Source organism: Equus przewalskii, chromosome 1 (genome assembly GCF_037783145.1).
Source record: "Equus przewalskii isolate Varuska chromosome 1, EquPr2, whole genome shotgun sequence".
NCBI classification, from domain to species: Eukaryota; Metazoa; Chordata; class Mammalia; order Perissodactyla; family Equidae; genus Equus; species Equus przewalskii.
The window spans coordinates 36448115-36474230 of NC_091831.1; the positions used below are offsets into that span (position 1 = coordinate 36448115).

General features: G+C 43.5%; 1 long non-coding RNA gene across 1 annotated transcript; it reads left to right on the top strand.

The window, feature by feature from the left end:
- The first annotated feature begins 1598 nt into the window (after positions 1-1598).
- On the top strand, positions 1599-8833 carry LOC139081926 (uncharacterized). Its single transcript, XR_011537429.1, has 3 exons — positions 1599-2019; positions 5018-5130; positions 6610-8833. It is a non-coding gene; the product is annotated as an uncharacterized lncRNA (long non-coding RNA).
- Positions 8834-26116: the final 17283 nt, after the last annotated feature.

Consider the following 26116-nt stretch of genomic DNA (forward strand, 5'->3'; position numbering starts at 1 on the left):
GAAAATTCACAAACACATGGAAATTAAACACCATACACTTAAACAACCAATGGGTCAAGGAAGAAATCACAAGGGAAATTAGAAAATATCATGAGACAAATGAAAATGAAAATGCAACATTCCAAAAATTATGTAGTAAAAGCAATGCTAGGAGCGAAATTTATAGCTGTAAATGCATTTATTAACAAAGAAGAAAGATCTCAAATTCATCACCTAACTATACACCTTAAATAACTAGAAAAAGAAGAGCAAGCTAAAGCCAAAGGTAACAGAAGGAAGGAAAGAATAAAGATTAGAGAGGAGATAAATGAAATAAAGAATAGAAAAACAATAGAGAAAATCAACAAGACCAAAATTTGATTTTTTAAAAAGATCAACAAAATTTATGGGCATAGGGTTGTTCATAATGTTCCTCTTAATCCTTTTAATGTCTGTGGGGTCAGTAGTGATGGCCTCTTTTTCATTTCTGGTCTTAGCAATTTGTCTTCTCTCTTTTTCTTGGTTAGCCTTGGTAGAGGTTTATCAATTTGGCTGATCTTTTCAAGGAACCAGCTTTTGCTTTCTTTGATTTTCTCTGTCAATTTCCTGTCTTAGATTAAATTAGAGCAAATTTTTGCTTCCTTTCTTCTATTTACTTTGGATTTAGTTTGTTCTTCTTTTCTAGGTTACTAAGGTAGAAGTTTATAGATTCTAGATCTTTCTTCTTTTCTAATATATGCATTCAGTGTTATAAATTTCCCTCTGGAACTGCTTTTGCTGCATCTCACAAATTTTAAGTTGTGTTTTGACTTTCATTTAGTTCAAAAATTTTTTAATTTCTCGAGACTTCTTCTTTGACTCATGTGTTATTTAGAAGTATGTTGTTTAATCTTCTAAATCTAAAGATAGTTCCAAGTATCTTTCTGTCGTTAATTTCAAGTTTAATTCCATTGTGATCTGAGAGCATATTGTTTGCTTCCTATTCTTTTAAATTTGTTAATGTGTGTTTTATGTCCCAGAATTTCGTCTATTTTGGTGAATGTTCCATATGAGTCTGAGAAAAATGTGTATTCTGCACTGCTTGGATGAAATATTCTATAAACGTCAATAGACCCAGTTGATTGATGGTGCCATTGGTTCAACTATGTCCTTACTGATTGTCTGCCAGCTGGATCCATCCATTTCTGAGAGAGGAGTGCTGGAATCTCTAACTATAGTAGTGGATTGGTCTATTTCTCCTTGCAATTCTATCAGTTTTTGCCTCACGTATTTTTATGCTCTGTTGTTAGGTTTATCCACAAATTAAGGATTGTTATGTCTTTTGGGGGAATTGACTCCTTTATTATTATGTAATATGCCTCTTTATCCCTGATAATTTTCCTTGCACTGGCTCTGCAGCTGGAAGCCTTGCCCCTGTCCACTGCAGACGCCCCTGAAGTCTGTCCACCTGGTTTGTAGAGATGGACGGTCCCTGCTTGTGTGAAGGTGTTTTAGATGGCCTGCCGTAGCTACAGAGGAACAGCCAGAGACTAGTCATGAAACGTCAGTATCAGTGTCAGAATGCTGGGCCTTGTCTCTGTCCACATCCACTCCTGCAGCGGCTTTTCACCTTAGCCTACAGTCTATTGTAAGGGGATGAAACCGTCCCCTTTTTCCTCCAAGACCTCACCTTCCGCAATGGCCGCTTGCAGTTTGGCCATAGAGTCTAAAATCTTTTTACCCTCGGTGGGCAACTTGCAAGTGAATTTTTCATTGTGAAAAGTCTCTCCTGGTGGTGTAACGCCTCCCGCAGCTCCGCCAATCTCCGCTGCCCGGAGTCCGGGAAGCTGGGGACCGAGGCCGCGGCGGCCGTGAGAACATCCCAGGCGAGGCCAGCGGACGGCGGACACTCGGCCCCTCGGCAGCCCGGCCGCTCGCGGGCAGCGTGGCGGTTAAGGACATTGATCCGTTACCAAACCGCCGTCTAGAGAGCCAGTCACAATTCGGACTCCCACTAGAAACCACTCAAATATTGCAGGAGAAGGATTGGATCTTATTTTGGTACCTACCTTGCACTCTACTTAATATTTGGGAGAGGGTGAATTTTTAAAATATATTCTTTACCAAAAAGTGAGAGTAACTAATGTCTAGTAATGAATCTGCAGGTCCAGATTTGTGGTGGCAACTGAATGTGGTTGCGAGTCACTGAGGTCTTATGGCGTAGGGACGAGCGCTTAGACTTGGAAGCTAGACAGAAGCGTTTGAATTTGGTCAGATATTTATCAGTTGGGCGATCGCAACCCCAAGGATTGCTCAATTATGCCTATGCAAGGGGCACATGGATCTGCGGGAACAGCAGTGGATTATTATCAACTTAATCAGATGGTCTCTCCCGTTTAGCTGCTGTTCCAGATGTCATTTCGTTGCTGGAGTAAATCAATACATTCCTCAGCACCTGGTATATCTAAGTGGGAAGTAATCTACCTCCTGAATTTTGTTTATATACATAAATGATGCATGTCATTGTAAAGAATTCAAAACACGTAACTATAAACAGAAAGCAGAAAGTAAGGTAGCCTGAAAGCTGCACCCTAAATTAATCCCCAATATTCAGGGGGCCTAGGGGACAAGGGGGCCAGAGGGTCAGTGTTTGGTGTGAGGACTCTCACTTGTTCACGTTTTCAGCACAGCCTCTCTGCCCACAGGGGAGACGGGGGCCCTAAAGTCCAGAGCTTTGTTGAATTAACATCTCCAGAGAGTAAACATCTGGTCTTCTGCCAGTGGGGAGGGGAAGGCGCGTCTAACCATCTGTACTCAGACTTCCAGCGACTCCTCTGAATTTTCCACAGGGCCCCTGATGCCTCCATTTCACCTGTGGCAGCAACGAGCTTGCTTATACTTCTGCCACCGCCGGCTTAGGTTTTGGCTTTCTCATGTTTTCTAGAAAGTTACTGCTCATACATCTGCATTCTTGCTTCCAAAATTGTGCTGTTGTCTCCTTGCCACTTCTATTTATCCTTGGGGTTTGACCTTTCAACCTAATCCAGTTACTATTATTTTAGTGGAGTCATAGGAAGGAGGGGAGGCAAATGTCCGTGTTCATTTTTTGATGATTAGTGGGAAGTATCTCATAAAATTCATACATTTTTATGCACTATTTAAGTTTAATCTAGTGTCTAGAACCCTTGAACAAAGTACCTGTTTAATGTGTGTGTGTGTGTGTGTGTGTGTGTGTATTGAGGATTTGAAGGCATCAGTGCTAGACTCAGATGCCTGGTTGTGCTTTAATTTTATGCGATTACTTAATCACAGATTTAGTCTCCCTTACTTCTTTTCCCCTCCTATTTTATAAGTAGCTTGTTTTAAAATCTATTCTTTTACACATTGACATTAAACCTATATCAAAGTTTATTACTCTCCAGGAACAGATAGAACCTGCCTTGCCTGGAACTTAAAAAATTTTGGAAATACCATAGGACCCATTTCTTCTTTTTTGTTAAACGTGCTTTTGTCCCACTTACGCACATTAAGAAAAACTAAACCTTAAAAAATAACAAAAAGTGGTAAAGAAAATAAAATGTATAAAAGCTCTCACAGATGGAGTTATAAAAATAAATCTATAATCATTTCCATTTTTTTCCCCATTTCCTTCTGATATGATTTAAAAGTATTCTCACCTAAGTCCATTCACGTCTGTAGTCCAAACAAATAGAATCAACAAATGTTAAGTCCCAATTTTATTAAAATAGTTGTTTATTCCAGATTCTCTTGGGCGCAAGTGACAGAAACTCATTTCAAACTAACTAGAATTGAAAAGGCAATTTATTTGTTTGAATACCTGGGAATTCCAAGGATTTATTGAGCTCCAGTTACAGCTGGGTCAAGGGGGTTTGTCAACCATATGGTCAAGATTTGTCTATCTATCACAAACATTGTTTTATAAAAATTTTGTCATGCTGTTGACAAGAATATTTAAACAAATATCCAAAAAGTATTTTCATTTAAGGTAGTTCCCTCAGTAGAGTAATTTTTCTCTTGGGTTTTTCTTCTGGTGGTGTGGATTAGAGCCACAGATGGAAATCAGTCTGGTAATTTTATAATCATAGGACATTCACTGATCCCCATCATATATACTTTGTCTTATGCACACGTGTGTTTGTGTTTTCAGTTGTTTTTTTGTTTTGTTTTGTTTTTTCTGGGAAAGTTTTGCCCTGAGCTAACATCTGTTGCCAATCTTCCCCCCCCCCTTCTTTTTTCCTCCCCAAAGCCCCAGTACATAGATGTATATTCTAGTTGTAGGTCCTTCTAGTTCTTCTATGTGAGCTGCTGCCACAGCATGGCTACTGACAGACAAGTGGTGTGGTTCTATGGAACGAACCCAGGCTGCCAAAGCAGAACATGCCAAACTTGAACCACTAGGCCATCAGGGCTGGCTCTTGTTTTTTTCAAATCTGCTTAGCATCTGAAATCCCTTGTATGTTTGGTATTTTCCTAACCTTATTAGCCATAGTGGGATGCAGAGGGTGCCTCACCCAATGGGAGATAAAAATGCCAAACCTGCTTTCCTAGACTCCCTTGCAGCTAGGGCCTGGTCAAGTGACTTATTTGACTTGGAGTCAGGAATCAGTGACTGAAAGAGGTAGAGACCAGGAACCTCCATTCAGATTGAGTTCCAAGGGCAGTAGAGAGAGCAGGGCTAGGGGTGGTATGCAGGGTCCATTGCTGGAGGAGTTGGTGGTACAAGCTGTAGAGTCTTCTCCTTGCCAGTGGTGGTAGGGATGTCCACACTTGATGAGTTGTGCCATGTCGTAGTGGGCATTGATCCTGTGTTTCACAGAACCTGGCTCTCCATCCATATTGGCAATTTTGTGATCTACACAATATCATTATCATAAACTCCTTTCATGTTGAAATCAACCTGAGTTGGTTTCTGTTGCTTGCAACTAAGACTCATGAACGTATGGCCTTTCTCTTCCTCTGTCTCATCTCTCCATACTTACTAACTTAACATCTTATATTACTCCTTTTGGCCTCTGCTGCTTGAATCTTCTGATATCAGCTGGGAGAAGAGATTGGGAGAAGAGGATGGAAGACCATACTGAGCCTGAGAGGCAGAGAGAGCCCTGCTGGAGGTCCATCAGAAGTCAGGCCAGCTGACCGCTAATTCAGCAGGTACAAGCTGCCAGCCACAGGGACACACTCCTCTTCCCACCTTTGCTTCCATAATCCTGGTCCAATCTACCATCACCACTCCCCTGGGTTACGGCAATATTTCCTGTTGTCTACCTACTTCTGCCCTTGTTCCCCTAAACACTCTATCAAATAGGGATCCTGTTAAAGCATAAGTCAGCTTATGTCAGTTCTCTGTGAAAACTCTCCAGTGTCTCCCCCTTCCTCTCAGATTAAAAGTCTTTATAGAGGCCTAAAGGCTCCCCTCCCAAACATTCTCTTTACTATGTGTTTGGTCCCTACGAGAGACTAAGTGCAGGAGGGGATGCTGGGTGGGGAGGGGCCACTTACTGGGGTGCCCTGACCCCTACCTTCTTTGGGAACAAAGCCACGCTCTTGTGGATGCTTCAGAGCATCCAGGCTGCTCCACAGGGAAGGGATAGGGAGTGGAGAGAAGGGGAGCTTTTGGTCTGAGCCCCAATTTCTCAAGAACAGAAAGAGCAGAGAAATAAATTGAAGGATGCAGCAACCACTACTAGCCAGCGCCCATAACCATCCATTCCTACACCAGCAGTAAGGTTAGGAGGCAGGTGCCATTTTGCCCCACCTGTGCCCCAGCCCAAGGATGGGTGACACTGTCAGGCTAGGGTGACAGAGAGATGAGGCAGCAGGGTGGGGTGGGATGAGGTCACTGCAGTGAAACCAGCTGGTGTCCAGATCAATGCCAATCAAGAGGAAGCCGTGGGGAGGACGGCGGGTCAGGGGTGCTTTCAGACACAGGCTGTCCTAGAATGGAGGATGCTCGTTGTCCCTGTCACCAGGGAGACAAACAGCCTGGGGAAGCCCAGAGGACCCTATTAGCCCTGCAGTCCCCTCCACACTCCCAGCCCTGGAGGGCGGTGGGGAGGTGATGGCACAGACTTGAGGAGGGGGACAAATGCCCCTAGCATAGCGCCTTGTGGAGCAATGCCCAGCTCTGGGGAAGGAGGGAGGGCAAAGGGCTCGGGGTGGGAGGAGGCCAGAGCCTCCGCCCCTCACCTCTGCAGCTTCAGAGCAGACCAGCCCCACCTGCCCAGGTGCCTGGGGTCAGGGGCAGGCCAGCCCAGGTGGTTTGCTTGGAGGGGAAAAAGGAGAAGAGAGGGAGAAGGGGAGGTGGGCCTGGGGAGGGTGTGACAGAACTCCACCACCCAGCCTGAGCAGGTTCCAGCCCCGAGCCACCCTCCCAGAAAACCCACAGCCACCCTCCCGGGAAACCCACAGATCCAGTCTGTCCCAACGGAGCAGGGAGGAAAGGTGGCCGCTGGCCAGCAGCCTCCAGTCTGCACCCGTGGAGCCTTCCCTTTTCACGAGAAACCTCTCCCATCGCCCTGCCTGCCTGGAGCCTCTGCCAAACCAAGAGATGGCGGCCGACCCCCGCTCCAGCGAGCTCTGAGTCATAGCCTCTGCCTGTCCTCACTGGAACTGTATTTGCTTGTCTTCCAGAGCCATCTGTCCTCCCTCACCAGGCACAAGAGAAGACAGAGACGGCCAGGCAGAGAGCAGGGCTCCGGGGAAGCACCGGCCAGGCTGCGTTCGGCCCAGGCGGGCGAGCGCGGCCTCTCCTCTTGTCCCCAGGCGCTGGTTCTACTGGAGCGATGCTCCTGGAAGCCGTGGCGCTGGCCGGCCGGGGGGAGCCGCCCTGGCGTGTGCACGGCCCCACCGCGCGCGAGTCCCCCTGCGGGGAGCCCCGCGTCTCCCGCATCATCGCCTGGGCTCGCGGAGCTGGGACCTTCATCCGCCATCTGAAGAGTAGGGAGCCGGCTTGGCCGCTGGAAAGCCTTGGATTTTCTTATCCCTGCCTCCCTGCCCGCCGCGCGAGGGAGGCGTGTCGTCCCTCTGTCTTTGATTTCAGGTTCACTCAGGTTCCTTCCGGCAAACCTCAAACACAGACTTCTTCCTGTGGATTTGATCTTGAACTTCCTGAAGAAGCAACCAGTGGCCCATGCCAGCTGTAGCCATTGCCATAGGGAGAGGCTGGGGTCTCACCTTCGGGCAAAATCTCTGGGTCTAGCGCCAGTGTGGGCGGAGTTCCCTTTGGACCCCTGAGACTCCGCCACGGATGTTGACGTTGTGGCTAGAGGAGGCCACAGGGCCGGCTGGGGGCTGTGCTGGCCTCATCCTCGCAGGTGCCCTGCATGGGGTGCAGCCCAGAGGCCCACCTGGATTCCTGGTGCAGGTGGGGGAGACTGTGGCGGAAGCAGAAGCCATGGGGGGCCCAGGCCCTGGCACGGTTAGGATGTCTGTGCCGCTCTGCATGGTGGCCTGGCCAGGGCTGGCCCCCTCCCAGAGTGGGGAATTCCTGCTCTCATTTGTGCTGGTGGAGAGGTCGCTGTTGGCAGGGGGACAGGGGTGGTCTTCCCCTGCGGCTGGGTAGGGGGCTGGCAGGCATATCGGCTGTGCTGTGGCCCTGTCCCCTGATCCTCCTCAGGACCTGCGTGGCTCCTCTGAGTATTCTTAGGGTAGCAGTTAAAGGTGTGAATGGCGGGCTGCTGAAACTGTGCTGCTTGCGGTTGGCAGAGCCCTGTGCTGTTCCTCGGGGCTGGGGAAGGGGCGCTGCTGTTGTGAGGTCAGCTGGAGGCTGAGGCTTCGGGGTGGAGGGGGGCGCCCTCTCCTCGGATCAGGAGCAGGTATGTGGCCGGTACCTCGTTGTATTTCTGGCCCATTAGTGAGTCCTGGATCTCTCTTTCCGTGTGTAACCCACGGACACCATGAATTCAGCCCGCGGGGGACCTTGTAGTCAGGGAGTGGCTCCACGTTGGGCTTTAGTTCCTCATATTCATGACCCACAATAACTCATGGATCCTTCACGATTTGCTCTTATTTCTCCTCGAGAATCAGAAATTTCTTAAACAGATTTTCACATTCTGTGAACACGTGTGAGGGTATATAACATTCTGCTCGGTACCTGCTCCCACATCTCTGAGAAGTTCTCTCCATGGAAAGGCAGGAATCCGCCAACCAGTGCATGTAGAATAACTTCCAGACTCCATATATCCACCAGGTCACACTTTGACCCTGGCAGAGTTCCGGGGCTGCATCGGGGGGCTGCCACAGAAGGTATCCCGCTTGTTGTAAAACGTGAACTTGTGCTGAGGCCAAAGTATGCAATCCTGATGTTCAGGCCAGAATCCAAGAGCACCTTTTCTGCCTTTAAGTCTCTATGGGCAATACGCTTCTGGTGACAGTTTGCACAGCGGACACCGTCTGGTGGAATTTGCCTTCAGCTTCTCGTCCTTCCTACTGCCATGAGCCCTAGGGACTCAAACACCCCTCCTCCACCAGCGCCCCTCCTAACAAGGCAGAGAGTTTCCTCAGCCGCCGTCACTTCAGATACTTCACTATGTTGGGATGATCCAAGCCTTCACGATTCCTGCCTGTGGGACAGTCTCTGGACTGGAGGAGGCGAGTCTCCTTACTGACCTTCCCGGCTCTCGCTTCCCCACTCAGGATGTGCTGCGCCCCCTTCAGCCCAGCCGTGACTCTCCCCAGTGGTCTCCCGAGACGCCGTCAGCATGAGCCTCTCGGCAGCGGTGGCTGAGGGGCCGCAGCGTGTTGGACTCACTGCCGCGCTTGGAGACGAGGAGGAACGGGTCTTTCTAAGGGAACCAAAATGCCAGACAAAAAAGAAAAATACCGACAAACTAAATTTTAAAATATTGAGTAAAAAGAATTTAAAAATGATAAAAGTAAAGATGAAAGAATAAAGAAATAAGAAAAAGAAAAGAAAAGAAAACCCCAACTACCAAAGTAACCCAAAATACCATGGAGGAAACAAGCTAGAGACTTGGTCAAAGTCCCTCAGGTCACTGAAAAGTAGCTTCCTGAGCTAGAAGGACTGATAACCTCGGCCCAGCCAGGGACTCGGAGTTCCCAAACAGCAGCTCCTCGTGAAGGGAGAGGAAGACACAGAACTCTCAGCAAGTGGTTTTCACAACAATCGATAACCCACAGGGATTTTCTCACTTTCTGGGCTCAAGTGAGACCCTTTACTGTTAAAAAAATTATTGAGGACCCCAGAGAGCTTTTTGTTTATATGGGTTATGGCTGTGAATATTTATCTTATTGGAAATTGAAAACTGTAGATTGCTTCAGTGCCTTTTCATTTCTAGTTTGAAAAGCCGTAATAACTTTTGGCTTTTAAAGAGCCCATAAGGCATACACTTAATATATTCAATTCCTTTTTCTCTAAACTCTAAGTGATTGGTCTCAAAATGACACCACAACTTAACTGGCATTGTGACTGTGTGAAAGTATTCTGCTGCATAAGATATAGTGCGGTACGTTATTAGCATCTAGAAGGTTGAAGGGAAGACAGTTCTCATATCTTCTTATTTACAGTTGTGCCCCAGTTCTTAGGAGTCGATTTCTTCCTTCCAGGAGCCAGAGAACTCGCTATGTTAGTTTCAGTGTCTTTAACTGTAGAGGTTGCAGCTGTGAGCTGAGAAAAGCATGTCTTCTTCTCTTTTTTTTTTCTCTTTTTAAACCGACAATCCGTGCCCTGTGTCCCTCTTATTCAGCATGGGTGGGGGTAGGGGCATCTGGGTGTTGGACATGTCACTGGTACCTCAGAGGAGGGAACCAAGATATCCCTACATGATTTTTAAAAATGTTTCCTTGAAGTATAATACAGATGGAGAAAAATGCACGAATCATCAGTGTGTCTCTTGGTGGCTGTTCACACATTGAACTCGTAGACTTAACCAGCATCCAAATCAAGAAACAAGATATTCCCAGCTCCCCCAAGTCCCCTCGGCCCCCCTTTCCAGTCATTTTCTCCTCCGCACTGGTGATCACCATTCTGTCTTGTGACAGCCTAAGTTAGTTTTGCTTGTTCTTGAACTTTACATAAATGGAATCGCACAGTATTAAATCCTTTGTGTCCACTTCCTTTGCTCACTATTTTTGTGAGATTCATCTATATTGTTTACTTTGTTATTCTGAATGCTGGGTAGTAACCTGTTTATCCATTTTGCTGTTACCAGGCATTTGGGAAGTTCTCATTGTTCAGCGTTCAGTGTTCTGAACATTCTTGTTCCAACCTTTGGTGGACATTTACATGGTTTTCTGTTGGATATATACCTAGAAATGGAATTGATTGCTTAAAGGTATGCATATTTTTGGTTTTAGTAGACACTGTTTGTGCCACTTAGCACACCCACCAGCAGTGGATGAGAGTTCTGTTTCCTCTCTGATACCTAGTATTGCCTGCCTCTTAATTTGAACCTTTCAGTGGGTATGTCGTGTTGTAACATTGTGGTTTTAATTTGCATTTCCCTGATGCCTAATGGAGTAGAACACCTTTTCATAAGCTTATTGGCCATTTCCTCTTCTGTGGAGTGCCTGTTCAAGTCTTTTGCCCATTTTTCTATTGGGTTGCCTGTATTTTTCTTAATGGTTCGCACGTATTCTTGTATAGTTTGGGTATGAATACTTGTTTGGATATGACCTGTGTGCATTTCCTTTTCTCTCCACTCACCCTGTTAGCTCTCTGATCCCTCCTCCTACTATTTTACTCATTGGTCATCCCTTTCCAGCCGTTGACTCCTTATTTCTTGAACATGCCCTGACAGACACATACCTCACCTCAGAGCTCCACACTAGCTCCCATTTCTGCCTGGAATGTTTTTCCCAGAGATCCACATAGATCTTTTCCCCATCTCCTTCGAATCTTTGCTCCACTGTCACGTTCTTACTGAAGCCTTCCCTGATCTACATACTTGGTCTTGCAATACTCCTTACATCCTATCTGGCACCCCATCCATCACTTTAAAAAAAAAAGCAACTTTGTACTAATGAAAATTTCAAACATACAAAATTAGAGTAGTATAAAGGCCTTTCCTTATGTATCATCTACCATTAATAATTAGCAACATTTTGCAATCTTATTTTATTTTATCCATAAATACTTCAGTCTGCATCTTTAATAGATAAGTACTTTTTTGGCAAACACAGTCACCATGCCATCATTGATTCTAACAAAACTAGTAGTATCATCTAATACCAGTCCACGTTCAAATGTCCCAGTTGTCTCAAAGATGTTATAGTTGATATGTTTGAATAAAGGTCCAAACATTGGTACACACAAAGGTACACACATTGCTTTATTTTTTCCATAGCAATATCACTGTACAAAACACTGTATATTTTATATATTTATTTGCTTATTGTCTGTCTCTCTCATTTGAATATCAACTTGATGTGAGTGAGATTTTTGTCTGTTTTGTTCTTTGCTGTATCTTTAGCACTTAGAATGGTTACTGGCACATAGTAGGCTTGAATAAAATATTTGTAGAATGAATGAATGAATGAAATTAGCAACATGGAGCTAAAGACCCATGGAGTATGCTGTGTCGACATGCTCAAATTTGTTGCTTTCCAGCTTTAAAACTTTGGACAACTTCATGAGCTTCAATTTTCTTATCTTTAAAATGGGACTAAAAACACCAAGTCTGCAGAGTTGTCGTGAGAATTAGACAAAATATGTGCATAATGTCCAGCACCTAGTGTACTCTCAGAATAGCTATTTTTATTTTTCATTGTAGCTGCCTTTATAAGGCATACACAGATGAAGGATGTGTCATAAAGAATTTGGCCTTGCCCAAAGAGGTCTGGCCTTTGTCCCTGGTTCCTGGGAGGAAGGCTTTAAACTCTTGGAATTTTTCAAATATTAGGAATGTCTTTGTTATTCATGGTGGGCCCCTTAGCCCACACCTCATGGTTTATGCTAAGGAGGTGACATGGTAGGCTGCTTAGGCCAGGTGATGTCAACTTGACCTCCAGAGAGTGGGGTGGGGCAGGAGACTGGGTCCAATCCCATGGACAATAACTCATACTTATGTAATGAGGCCCCAATAAAAACTCTAGACACTGAAGCTTGTGTGAGCTTCCCTGGTTGGCCACACTCCATGCATATTGTCACACATCAGTATCAATACTGGGAGGGTAATGCATTCTGAAGACGATGGGAGTTTTGTATTTGGAACCTGTCAGACTCTACCCTATGTGTCTCTTCTTTTGTCTAGTTTTGATCTGTATCCTTTCCCTGAAATAAACTGTAACTATAATAGTTTTTGATGAGTTCTATGATTCCTTTTAGCGAATTATTCAACCTAAGGGTGGTTTTGGAAACCTGAACTTGCAGTTGGGGTCAATGGAAGCAGGACACCTGAGTTCTAGTCCAGGCTCACTTAAGTGGCTGTGTGAACTGGGACAAGCCATTTGGCCTCACAGACCTCAGTTGGCTCATCTGTGGAATGAGGAGGGTAAGCCAAATGGTCTCTTGGTTCCTTTTAGCCTTGTTGTTAAATGAAGTTCTCTTCTTCTCAGGGAGTATGTCTCCATCTGTTTCTCACATGCAAACACTCAAAAAGATGTGCGCAGAAGCCAATCAAGTGAGAGCCACAGCCCCTTCATTGTTAGGTGAGGATGACAAAAGACCCCTTTCCTAGAGTACTTGAGCTGACTTGATGAATTATTGAATTGCCTCATTCTTTTCCGTGTTCCCTGGAGAGGACCAGCTATATTTTCTTCCTGGCTTGACAAATGCCTGCAGACGCTTGGACTGCAAGGCCTTTGTGACCGGTGGAAGTGCACTCTGCTTTCTTCAAGTCCCTCCTGAGTCCCTGCACGGTGGTTTTTACCACATCGACCCTCCACACCCCATCCCCTCACCTGTCTCATCCTTTCCCTCCTCATTTTCTCATCCTCCACATCCCACTTAAAGCCTGGAGGAAAGAGGGGTGCATAGGGTTTCTCTGGGATCCCCCATCACTTGGGAGCCAGGCTTTCAACCTCACATGTTATAACACCTGCTACCAATCCTTGTTTACTTGTTATGGGCCAGGTAGAGACTTTTCACAATTCATGTCGTTTCATCCTCACAGCCCTGAGGGAGAGAGTTTATTGTTGTTGCTTTACAGATGAGGAACCCAAGGCCAGAGTGGCTAAGTAACTGGCTCGAACATACTCAGACAAGGAATTAGATTTGAATTCAAGTCCTGCAGATCCCAATGTCTTCGTCAATCATTCTGTTGTTCTCTGGGCCCCTCTGACGGTGGGGTGGCAGATTTGAAGTTGGGGCTGGTATGGTATGGTAGATTGATTATGGCCCCAATTTTTCAGCCCTCCTTGTATGCACACCTTTAGTAGCATCCTCCTATACTGACTCTTGAGTTTGGCTTCATGACTTGCTTTGGCCAACAAACGTGGCAGAAAGGACAAATAAGTCCATTTCAAGCCTAGGTCTCCAGAGGCCTTGAATGCTTATGTTCTCTCTCTTTCTGGGGCCTCTACTACCACCTACCAGAGGATAATAGAGCATATGGGAGGCAGCCCAGTAATCTCAGTCTGGGCCAAGCTAGACCATCCTGCAGACCTGCCCAAATGTGGGAGATAACCCAGCTATGATCAGCAGATTCCATAGCTGATAACAGTTGCATAAATGAGCCCAGTCAAGACCAAAAGAACCACCCAAATGACCTGTAGACTTGTGGGCAATAATAAATTCTTATTGTTTAAAGCCACTGATTTTTGGAGTGATTTGTTATTCTGTAGTAACTAAGTGAAACATGAGGAAAACCTAGTCACAAGGCTCATCAATTCCTTAGAGCAATTAGAAAGAACTTCTAAAGTCCTTGGTTCCTCGAGTTTCTTCTCTGGGCCCTTAATACTCTCCTTCCCCACATTCCTTTACAAGGTCTCTCCCCCTACTCCAAAGTAACCCAGCCTTGGCTGGCCGTTGAGATGGATGTTTTAGTCTTTCTGTGCACTACTTCTCCACCTGTGTGTCCTTCCTGCTCCACAGGCAGCCTACCCACCTCTCAGAAGCCCATGATGCTTCCTTCTTTTCAAGGCTGAATAATATTCCACTGTAGGTACACCATCTATTGATGGACACTTAGGTTGTTTCCATAACTTGGCCATTGTGAATAGTGCTGCAATGAACACAGGAGTGCACATATCTCTTAGAGATTCCACAGACGAACCTGTGGACGTTACGCTAAGTGAAATAAGCTGGTCACAGAAGGACAAATACTGAATGATTCCACTTATGTGAGGTGTATAAAATAGTCAAACTTGTGGAAGCAGAGAATAGAACGGTGGTTACCAGTAGAGAGTTGTTCAACTGGTATAAAGTTTCACGTATGCAAGATGAATTAGTTCTAGAGATCTGCTATACAACATAGTGAGTATCATCAACAATGCTGCATCATGCACTTAAAAATTTGTTGAGAGGGTGGATCTCATGTTATGTGTTCTTACCACAAAGACAAAACAAAGGGACACAACCTTTTCGAGGTGATGGATATGTCTATTACCTTGATTGTAGTGATGATTTTGCAGGTGCATGCATATGTCCAAATTCGTCAAATTGTATATGTTAAAAACATGCAATTGTTGGTATACGTCAAATATACCTCAATAAAGCTGTTTTAAAAAAAGCAACAGCCTCCCATGTACAGATGGAGCCAGCCCTTTCAGCACAACTGTATGCTGTGGACTTTGATTAAATTGGCCTGTTGGTTCACAGGAAACTGGTGAAGCCACACCAGTTTCCCTTTCTCTATCCTTTAGCATTGGGGGGACAAGGGCAGCTGCAGGAGAGAATGCTGGTGGTGGGAGAGCAGAAGCTTAGGAGGAAAAGTAAGCCCCGCTCTGCCTCTCCACCTTCAAGCCTGGGCTGTGCTTCTACATCCTGTCTCTGGAGGCCTGCTGGAGGTAAGTACTGCTTGGAGGGCCCTGACGGAAGCTGGTAGGGTAGGCCTCTGGTCCCAAGTCCAACTTCATCCCCGTACTTTCAGTCTCTCCCGTCCTTTCTGGGTCAAGGAGCCACTATTGCCTCAGGATGCACCCTGGCTGCAGGTTCAGGAATTGCCAAACTGTTTTCTTCAAAGGGCGTTGAGCAGAAGCAGAGTGATCCCTCTGGATGCTGGTCTGCAAGGCAGCAAAGGTAGAAGCAGCGAGACCAGTCAGGAGGTGAAAGATGATGGGGGCTTGGACTGTGGCTTGGGCCAGGTGGGAGCCAGTGGTGTGGTGGGAAGTGGCTGGATTCTGGATGTATGTTGAGGGTAGAGCCAGTAGGATTTGCTTATGGCTGAGATGTGCAGAGTAGAAGAGGAAGGCTTCAAGATCTTGGCACTGAGCAACCGGGAGGCTGGAGATTAATAAAGGCTGGGATGAGTGGGGGAAGATAAAGGGCTCAGAATGCTGGACTGGGAACCCAGAGATCAAAACCCTGATACCAGTTCTGCCACACACGAATCCCAGCACTTACTAATCACTTGTATACACCAGGCCCTCTTCCAAGCACTTGACACACATCATCTCATTCTCCTCTCTGCAGCCCTGTAAGGTAGATTTCATCACCCTTAGTTTGCAGTTGAGAGGAGATGGGCTCAGAGATGGTGAGTAATTTGCTGCCCAGGGCACACAGGTAACAGAGGAGCCAAGACTCAAATGCAATTTGTCTAACGCCAAATCCTGTGTTCCTGAACAGGCACAAAGCTGCCTCCCAACTCCTGTATCCACTTTGACTTGCTGGGCCTAAGCAAGGGGTTGGGGTGAAGATCGCTCCATCCTGACTCTGTAAATGTGCCTAACGTGGGCCTGTGCCTCCCCGACCGAGGACATTCAATGCCGACACTCAGTGCTCTGGCTTTGAGAAACAGCTGCAGTGAAAAGCAGAACAGAGAAGACGCCAAGATGACCCACATTCTCAGTTTGAGAATATTGTGATGTATTATGAATGGGTCCTTCTGAAGTACAGTGCGAACACCTAGTTAAATAATAATTCATTCTCTGCCATGAGACATTTTGAATGATAGGCTCTAATGGAATAATATTATTACTGGTGAATTGGAACGTCCCATTAAATATGACATTACATTCTTTTTTATCATGTCTAGATGTTTCCTTGGGGGGGAAAAAAAACCCCTTGAATGTCTATGGAAAGCAGAGTTTCCTGAGCCCCTCACGTGGGTTTTTTTGTGTGTGTCATTAGCAAGCCAATCTTATTGGGAATAGGAGGAGAAACAGAATCTTGTCCCAGGATTTCCATTTACATATTGAGACCTGACCCTCAGTAGGGAAGTACGTGTTCATGTCCCGGGTCTCTGGGCTGGACAGACCTTGGCGTGAACTCTGGATTAACTGCTTATTAGCCTGAGGGTCCCTTAAGATACAGTGACCCTTTAGAAAACTTTTCCCTTGCAGTTTCTTCTTTGACCCATGCATTACTTAAAAACGTGTTGTTTAATTTCCAAATATTTGTGGAATTCCTAAATTTCCTACTGTTTTTGATTTCTAATTCAATTCCATGGTGGTCAAAAAATATACTTCATGTGATTTCAATCCTTTCATATTTATTGAGACTTGCTTTTTCTGTCCTGTTGTTTTTATCCTAGAGAACGTTCTAAGTGTGCTTGAAGAGAACGTGTGTTCTGCTTGTGGGGTGGAGTGTTCCATAATTGTCAGATCGGGTTGGAGGGTGCTGTGTATTCTTACTGATGTCCTCTTTAGTTGTTCTATTTCTCATTTCAATTCTGTCAGCTTTTTCTTCACCAATTTTTGTGTCCCTATTATGTGGAACATATACAGTTATAATTGTTATAGCTTCTTGAAGTAGTGACGCTCAGTATTATAACATATCTCTCTCTGTTTTTTTGTATTATTTTTTGTCTTAAAGTCCATTTTGTCTGATATTAATATAGCCACTCCAGCTCTCTTTTGGATACTGTTTGCCTGATATATCTTTTTCCATCCTTTTACTTTCAAATTAATTGTGTCTTTGAATCTGAAGTTTGTCTCTTGTATGTAGCATGTAGTTGGTTCTTGCTTTTTGACCCAATCTGACAATTTCTGCCTTTCGATTGGAGTATTTAGTCTATTCATATTTAATGTAGTTATCAATATTATTGGATTTACAATCAGCCACTTTACTATTGGTTTTCTGTATGTATTATGTCACTCTCTTTTACTGACTTCTTTTGTGTTAAATACGTTTGGTGTATCATTCTCATTCTTCTGTTCATTTTTTTTCTCTTGATTTTTAACACTATTTCTTTGGATTATTTCCTCAGTGGTTGCTCTAGGACAGTGGTTCTCAACTAAGGGTGGCTTTTGCACCTCCCCTCCAGACATTTGGAAATATCTAGAGACTATTTTATTTGCCACAACTGGGGGTAGGGGTGTGTTGCTGGCAACAAGAGTCAGCAATGCTGCTAAATGTCTCACAGTGCAAAGGACAGCCCACCGCAACAAAGAACTATCTGGCCCAAAGTGTCAATGGTGCCAAGGATTAAAATACGTATTGTAATTTATCACAGTCTACTTCAGATTAGTACTGACAATTCTGGTAAAATATAGAAACTTTATTCCAATAAAGCTCCATTTCCTTCCGCTCCTTTGTGCTATTATCGTCATATGTATTACATCTATACATGTTGTGAAGCCAGCAATACACTGTCAGAACTTTTGATTTATGCATTTTTATATTTCTTGAACAGTTTTATTGAGGTATAATTTATGTCCCATAAAGTTCACATGTTCAAAGTGTACAATTCATTCGTTTTTATCATGCAATCATATTTTACAAGAAATTAAGAGGAGAATAGAGAAGCATTTATATTTATAGACTCTTTTAAATTTGCCCATGTGTTTAACATTTTGGGAACTCTTTCATTTCTTCTTATGGATTTGAGTTGCCATCTGTGTCATTTCCTGTTAGCCTGGAGGACTTCCTTTAGCATTTCTTTGAAGGCAGGTCTACTAGCAATAAATTCTTTCAGATTTTGTCTGTTTGAAATGTCTTTCTTTTGCCTTCATTTTTAAAGGATAGTTTTGCTGAATCTATAATTATTTGTTGAATTCTTTTTGAGAAAGATTAGCCCTGAGCTAACATCTGCTGCCAATCCTCCTTTTTTTTGGCTGAGGAAGACTGGCCCTGAGCTGATATCCATGCCCATCTTCTTCTACTTTATATGTGGGACACTTGCCACAGCATAGTTGACAAGTGGTGTGTAGGTCCATACCAGGGATCTGAACCAGCAAACCCCAGGCCACTGAAGTGGAATGTGCGAACTTAACTGCTGCGCCACTGGGCTGGCCCCTGGCTTTTTTTTAGTACTGTAAGTATGCCATTTCACTGCCTTTCGGCCTTGTTGTTTTTGATGATGTCAGTCATTAATTGTAATTTGGTTCCTCTGCATGCAATGAGTCACTTTTCTCTTGCTTTCAACATTTTCTCTTTGTTTTGACTTTTAGCAATTTGACTATGATGTGTCTAGATATGGATTTTTGGTGTTTATCTTACATGGGGTTTGTTAAACTTTTCATAAAATTTGGAACATTTTTTTTTAAAGATTTTATTTTTTCCTTTTTCTCCCCAAAGCCCCCCAGCACATAGTTGTATATTCTTAGTTGTGGGTCCTTCTAGTTGTGGTATGTGGGATGCCACCTCAGCCTGGTCTGATGAGCAGTGCCATGTCCGCACCCAGGATTCGAACCAACGAAACACTGGGCCACCTGCAGCAGAGCGCACGAATTTAACCACTCGGCCATGGGGCCAGCCCCAATTTGGAACATTTTTGGCCATTATTTCTTCAAATATTTCTTCTATCTCTTTCTCTTCTCTCCTCTATGACTCTCAATACACATCAGTTGGTTTGCTTGATGTCGTCCACAGGTCTTTGAGGCTCCATTCATTTTTCTTCATTCTTTTTTCTTTTCCTCTTTGTTCCCCCGATTGGATAGTTTCTATTGATCTGTCTTCAGGTTCACTGATTCTTTCTTCTGCCTCCTCACACCTGCTGTTGAGTCCATCCAGTGAATCAAACTTTTCGTTTGGATTATTTTACTTTTTGTGTGTGTGTGTGAGGAAGATTGGCCCTGAGCTAACATCTGTTGCCAATCTTCCTCTTTTTGCTTGAGAAAGATTGTTGCTGAGTTAAAGTCTGTGCCAATCTTCCTCTATTTTGTGTGTGGGACACCTCCACAGCATGGCTTGATGAGCGGTGCATAGGTCTGTGCCTGGGATCTGAACTGTGAACCCTGGGCCACCTAAATGGAGCATGCAAACCCAGCAACTATGCCACCAGGCCAGCCCCTGGGTTATTTTACTTTTCAATTCTAGAATTTTCATTTGTTTTTTTTAGTCTAGTTGATATTTTCTATTGAGATTCTCTATTTACTGAATTATTGTCATCATATTTTCCTTTAATTCCTTAAATGATTTCCGTTAATTCTTTGAGCATATTTAAAATAATTGCTTTGAAATCTTTATCTTCTTAAATCAACCTCTGAGCTCATTCAGAGTCAGTTTCTATTGAGAGCATTTTTTTCTTTGTGTGGACCTCACTTTCTTGTTTCTTTGAATATCTCATAATTTTTTGTCAAAAGCTGAAGAACATTTAATATATTATAGCACCTAGAGATTCTGATTTTTTTCCTGAGGGATTCTTTTAGTTTGTTTTGTTTTGATTTGGTTTGATTATAGCAACTTGCCTGGACTTAATCTGCAGAATCTGTCTTCCTCACAGTGTATAGCAGCTGATTCAATTTTTAAATTCTTATTTTTATTTTTAGTCTGACTTCATAGGGAGCCCCTGTGTCTACATAGCTCAGTAGTTAGCCATTGATTTTGGTAGAGAGTGTGTTTAAATGCCTTGAGCCCATAACACTTACACCTTTCATTGATGGGGTCTGTGTGCAGGGTGGGGAAGGCATTCAAAGTTCAGGCAGTTCTCAAGTTGCCCTTGGCTTTTACATTTCCATGAGTCTTCTGTGTCTCCCTGAACGTGTGTGTAGTTTCCCAGTCAGCCAGAGACATGTGGAGAGCTTATTTGGGTCTTGTACTGCTCTATCATTTCCAGAGTCTGCCTACTAAATTTCTGGCTGATTCACCACTCACCCCAACTGGGACCTCAGCCTCAGGCCAACAAAGCTGTAGGTTTTCTATGTTCATTTTCTACTGAGCTTGCTACTTTCACTGACAATGCCGTTAAGCGCGGACTTTTTACTCTCCATTCCAAATCAAGTTTGCCTCTCCTTGCAGCCAAGCTGGTTTTCAATTTCTGTCCTGTCCTGGTAAAATGCGTGCACCTACCAAGCTGGGTGGTGGGATGGAAGCAATCTTAGGCAAGAAGGCTTCAGGCTCCTGTTGTTCTTGCGCAAAGTTCCAGAAATTCTTTAGAAATAAATATCTCTCCATTTGTTGTTTGCATTTGGCTGATCTCCAGAGCCTTGATGTGGTTTGGTTTTGGTAATTTTGTCTAGTTTTATTCTTGTGTTTCGGGAAAGAAGATCTGCCTACCTCTTCATACTGCCATAGCTGGAAGTCTCATTTCTGCACATTTTGAAGTTTTTAATACCTGTTGTCAAACTTTTCTCAAAGAGGATTCACTTCCACCAACAAGATTTAAAAGCACAAAGAGATAGACTCTTACATTTTATTTTGGTTCTAGTCATCCAGACCTTGCCTAACACTAAAGGACAGTTCTTACCTGGTTTTAGTTATAAAAATTTATGCTTTTAATGACAGAATTGAGTTATACATTTGGCATTTTTTTAAAGCTTTCATGCAGCATAAGTTGAAATCAGACAATGACCTAAAGAGTTTCAAATAATCATAAATGCATATTCTTTTCTTCTTTCTTTGCTTCTCTCTCTTGATCTGTTGCTCTTCAGTTTCCATGGGAATATAAGTTTGGGAAGAAATCTAATCACATTGGCCTGTGTTCTTAGCTTAGAGAAATAGGGAGAGTAGGTAGAGGAGCAAGTGTCTAGAAAAGGGCATGTATGGCCCTAGTAAGCTTTGGTGAAATGAATCCAGATTTCACAAGACAAATAGACTTTAGTAGTTTAATGATATTTTAAAGATAATACATACATTATACTTTAAAAAATCTCAAACAGGGGCCAGCCCGGTGGCACAGCAGTTAAGTGCACACGTTCTGCTTTGGTGGCTGGGGTTTGCTGGTTTGGATCCCGGGTGCAGACATGGCACCGCTTGGCAAGCCATGCTGTGGTAGGCGTCCCACATATAAAGTAGAGGAAGATGGGCACGGATGTTAGCTCAGGGCCAGTCTTCCTCAGCAAAAAGGGGGAGATTGGCAGCAGCTAGCTCAGGGCTAATCTTCCTAAAAAAAAAAAAATGTATGTCGTAAACAATCTTTCTCCCAACACTGACTGTCAGGTTCCCAGTTCCCCACTCCAGTGGCAACCACTATTACCAATTGTTTGCATTTTCTTCAGGACATATTCTATGTAGATTCGAGAATGTGGGCATGTATGTGTGTATATATATGGCTCTTTTTTTGCACAAAGGGTCACATTTTTTTTCACACAATCATATATTTTGGAGATGATTTCATATCAGTACTAATGAGCTCTCTCATTTTATTTTTTAAGCTTGTTAACTTTAAATTTTTAAGTAATTTCTGGTTTGTAAATAAAATTGTATAAATAGTACAAGAATTCCTGTATACCTGTTCTACAGCTTCCTAAAATGTTAACATCATCTGTAACTACAAGACAATTATCAAAACCAGGAAATTAGTATTGACACAATACTATTAGTAATCTACTGACTTTATACAAATGTTGCCAAATATCTCACTAAAGATGTTATTATGACTCAGGATCAAGTCTAGGATCATCCATTGCATTTAGTTTTCATGGCTCCTTAATTTTCCCCAGTCTTAGAGAATTTCTCAGTCTTTTTTTTTTTTTTGTCTTTCATGACCTTAACACTTTTGAAGAGTGCTGTCCAGTAATTTACAGAACGTCTCTCAATTTGGGTTTATATGATGTTTCCTCATGGTTAAATTCATGTTATGCATTTTTTTTTTGAGTAAAATTAGCCCTGAGCTAACATCTGCCTCCAATCCTCCTTTTTTTTTTTTTTTTTGCTGAGGAAGACTGGCCCTCAGCTATCATCTGTGCCCATCTTCCTCTACTTTATATGTGGGACGCCTGTCACAGCATGGCTTGACAAGTGGTGTGTAGGTCCACACTCGGGATCTGAACCGACGAACCCTGAGCCGCTGAAGCGGAACGTGTGAACTTAACCACTGGGTCCCGTGTTATGCATTTTTTAAAGATTTTTTGTTTTTTCCTTTTTCTCCCCAAAGCCCCCCGGTACATAGCTGCACATTCTCTGTTGTGGGTTCCTCTAGTTGTGGCATGTGGGACGCTGCCTCAGCGTGGTTCGACGAGCAGTGTCATGTCCGCGCCCAGGATTCGAACCAACGAAACACTGGGCCGCCTGCAGCGGAGCGCGCAAACTTAACCGCTCGGCCATGGGGCCAGCCCCGTGTTACGCATTTTTTAAAAGAATGCCACAGAAGTGATATTGTGTCCTTCTCATTGCATCATATCAGGAGGCGTATGATGCTGATATGTTGCATTATTAGTAATGTTAACTTTGAACAGTTAGTTAAGGCGGTACCTGCTAGCTTTCTCCACTGTAAAGTTACTATTTTTTCCTTTACAGTTAGTAAGTATCTTGTGGAAAGATACTTTGAGACTATGTAAATATCCTGTTTCTATCATACGTTTACCCACAAATTTTAGCATCTATTGATGATCCTTGCTTGCAACAATTATTACTGTGGTATTTACCAAGTGGTAATTTTCTACTTCAGTCATTCCTTGTACATTTATTTAATTGAAATTCTCCTGTAAGGGCTTTTCCTTTTCCTACATTTTAAAGTTTGTTCAACTCTTTGTATCACCAAGGACTTATAGATATTTATTTTACTGTGGGCAATAATCCATCACCATCATTATTAATTTTATTGGCTCAAACTATGGCAGATTTGGCCATTGGGAGTTCCTTCAAATTATCTCCTGACTCTCATTCTTTGTTCTATTTTAAGTCCTCTAATAATTTTGAGTAATAATTAGATTAACTTCAATTTACACTAGACAATTTGTAAAGCAATTTCACAATTATATCATATGGTCCTTGTCAAACAAGGCTCATATCATTTCTGTACAAGATAGAATTCATTGCCTGTCTCAACCAAGCCTTGCCAAGGACAGGTCGGCTCCCATCTACCCACAACCACAGTCCACTGGACCAGGGGTGGATACCTTACTCAAACTCAAAAAAAAAAAAATTCAAAAGTCAGCTAATATTTGATAACATTATATCCTAGCCCTGACAGTCATGAAATGATCAATCAAATGTCCTCTTCTCGAGTTTATCTAAGAGACTGTAAGGGTCATAGTCAGTTGTTGTTGGGCACTCAAGCTACAAGGTGAGGGCTCAGAGAGAGGAGAGTGGAGGAACACAGTGAGGTGTAGAAATGGCCCAAGAGACACACTTACCCCACCCCAAGAGAGACAAACAGAAAATGTTCCCATGAAACCCTCCTGTACCTCCCTTTCTGTGCTTGGCTTCTGTGCAATCTTTCCGCCTTCCCGCTCAGTATCTGCACCTAAACATTTCACCTGGATTGGCTTGAGTAAACTTTGATTTCTTGTATCCAGAAGACCACGGACTAGAGCAAACTCCATTTTAAAGTGGAAAGCCAGGCCTCGAGGTGTGAAGTGGCTTGTCCTGAATTCTACAGCTGGTTGGCTGCAGAACTAGATCCTGAGTCCCAGGCTGCTTGTCTGTTCTCACCAAATCTCCAAAACAACTTTCAAGGGAAGTGTTTTAGAGCATACTTTTAAAGTTCTGATTGTGCTCCTCTAACCTGGGATGGAATGAGGAGCATGAAAGGGATGTTGGCCCATGCTCTGAGAATACTCCTTGGCTAAATTTCATCATAGATGTTGTTCTCTTCCAAAAGACAACCAAGGGTCATAGTAATTATCAAGGTTAAGAGAGAAAAATTTGGTTATAAAGATTTGATAGGTCTGAAATATTTCTATGCTGGTCATCTAGCCAGAGAAATGTTTTGATTTCTTGTATGGACAAAGCTTGTCTCCCTAAGTAGGATCAGAGTGAACGGAATTTACTCCCTGCCAGCCAGCCCTGCTTCTTGTGGGACAGGGAGTTGGGTAGACAGACTGCAGTGAAGTACATCTTAATGTCTCAGGGTGCAGCATGAGCCCCAATTCACCCCTCTCAACTTCTCCCATAGGATCAAGAAACACCAAAACAAAACAAACAAAAAAGATGACAGCAGCAAGTCATGGTCGCAAGGGGGTTCTAAACGCTTTACAATCGTCTCCAGCCTCATCCATACTAAAGAAAAAGGTTCAGACTGTGAAAATCTCCTTGATCTTGGGCTGGAGTGGGCCTAATAAATCAGACCTTCCTTAACCCTGCTGGCAGGCTAGGGAGATTTTAAATAGACTCTCTGTACATTTTGCCTAGAACTTATTTCCCCAACAGCATTATTTTACTATCTCCAGAGAGATTAAGCAATTTGTCTAAGGGACCCAGCTAGTAAGTGGTAGAGCTGGGATTGGCCCCCAAAGCCTTAAGTCTGCTCTTAACCACTACACTGTACTTATTGTATGGGAACCAGCCAGTGCCCTACCCAAACAACTTCCCTTCATTCTGTGGAGTAGAGGCAAGCAGTTTCTGTCCAATACTTTTCCTATACATATACATATTTTATAGGTTTTATAGATATCATTATACATACACATATGTAGCCTACTTATTCACTTAACACCATATCATTAACATTTTCCCATATAAAAGCTTGTCATAGACACTATTTCTTTTTCTTTTTCTTTTTTTTTTTTTGTGAGGAAGATTGGACCCGAGCTAACATCTGTTGCCAATCTTCCTCTTTTTTCTTGAGGAAGATTGTTGTTGAGCTAATGTCTGTACCAGTCTTCCTCTGTTTTATGTGGGATGCTGCCACAGTGTAGCTTGATGAGCTGTGCTAGGTCTGTGTCAGGATCCGAGCCTGTGAACCCCAGGCTGCTGAGGCGGAGCACGTGAACTTAACCATTACACCACCAGGCTGGCCCCTCATAGACACTATTTCTAATGACCGTATAATAACATTCCCCTAAAGAATGCGGTCTCCTCCCTGGTTCCCATCCTGTCTCAATGACTCAGAATATTTCTCTTTTAGCACTTTGATAGTTTGTTTGTTTGTTTGTTTGTTTTTACTGTTTCATGGAGTAAAATACATAGAAAAGTCCAAATAACACCAATGCATAGTTTAACAAATAATCAAAGGTAAGCCCTCTCATAACCACTTCCCAGGCCAAGAATGAGACAAAAAACAGCCCCCAGAACCCACCAGCTGCTCCTTCCCTCCTTTAGATTTTCAGCTACAACATTGCAAAATGTCAATGTAATTTGATGTTCATGATCTAATGACTTTGTACCACTTTAGAGGAGCAACCTTTGTCCCAAAAGGGACTGGTCCTTTTCCTAGGCTTTGCGTATAGCTCAGAGGCATGTGACCCCTCAGAATTTGTTAAAAATTGCACATCTCTTAACAGTCGTTCAAACACCATAACTTCGCCCTAACACTCTTTTGCTTGGACTCACTGGCTTTCAAGCCATTTCTAATGACCATTCCCAGATGTCTAGATCTTCTTGTCCTGCAATCCAACCTTGCATCCCTAAAAAAAGCTTGCTTTTATGTTTTACCCTGGCTTTTCAGATCTCCCCAGAGGCCTCTCCTCTGAGTCTTCACCTCCTATCTAATTACTTCTGTCCCAGAACCTCTGCCAGGCAATTCTCCTTTCTCCCATAATGCAAGCATTAACCCACTTCAACATCCACTAATTAGTACTTTTTTCCTACCCTAGCCAGACAGGGGTGCTCTCAAAATCACATGGAAGGGGTGCAGGCATTTTGGTCATGCTTCTCTACTCCCATATCTACCTCCTACTTGGAGAAATGATGCTCTGAAATGATACCACAGGAGGTTATTCCTTCCAGTCTTGAAGACCTTTTTGTCTTCCAGTATTTTTTGTTATGGGTCTAATACTCCTGTATTAGTGTAAATATTATATATGTCTGTCACCTTGC